The 230-nt window shown below is 45.7% G+C and overlaps 1 protein-coding gene across 1 annotated transcript in view; it reads right to left on the bottom strand.

Moving 5' to 3' along the window:
* The window catches only part of LOC102676198 (protein O-mannosyl-transferase TMTC2), a 99,716-nt gene that overhangs the window by 99,193 nt on the left and 293 nt on the right, over positions 1–230 (bottom strand). The window lies entirely within an intron of this gene.

The following is a 230-nucleotide window of genomic DNA, read 5'->3' as shown; positions in this document are numbered from 1 at the left end:
CGTGTAATGATACGTGGGAGGAGAAGCGAGGAGCGATAAAAAAATTGTCAATTTTTCGGATAGAATTAGAGGAACGGTAGTAGTAATTAGAAGGCAAGGCGATTGATTTTAGATTCCGTTCCACGGCGTACAACTTCCCTATATCGTCTTCAAACACCTTAAACATTCGGCTCAAAGGATCCTCGTGTTTGCCGCGCTTCGAGCGTAATCAGGAGGAGGGGGTAGACGTG

This window comes from Apis dorsata, unplaced genomic scaffold (assembly GCF_000469605.1).
Source record: "Apis dorsata unplaced genomic scaffold, Apis dorsata 1.3 scaffold_645, whole genome shotgun sequence".
NCBI classification, from domain to species: Eukaryota; Metazoa; Arthropoda; class Insecta; order Hymenoptera; family Apidae; genus Apis; species Apis dorsata.
The sequence above is the reverse complement of the archived record's forward strand: the minus strand, read 5'-3'. Positions and strand labels throughout refer to the sequence as shown.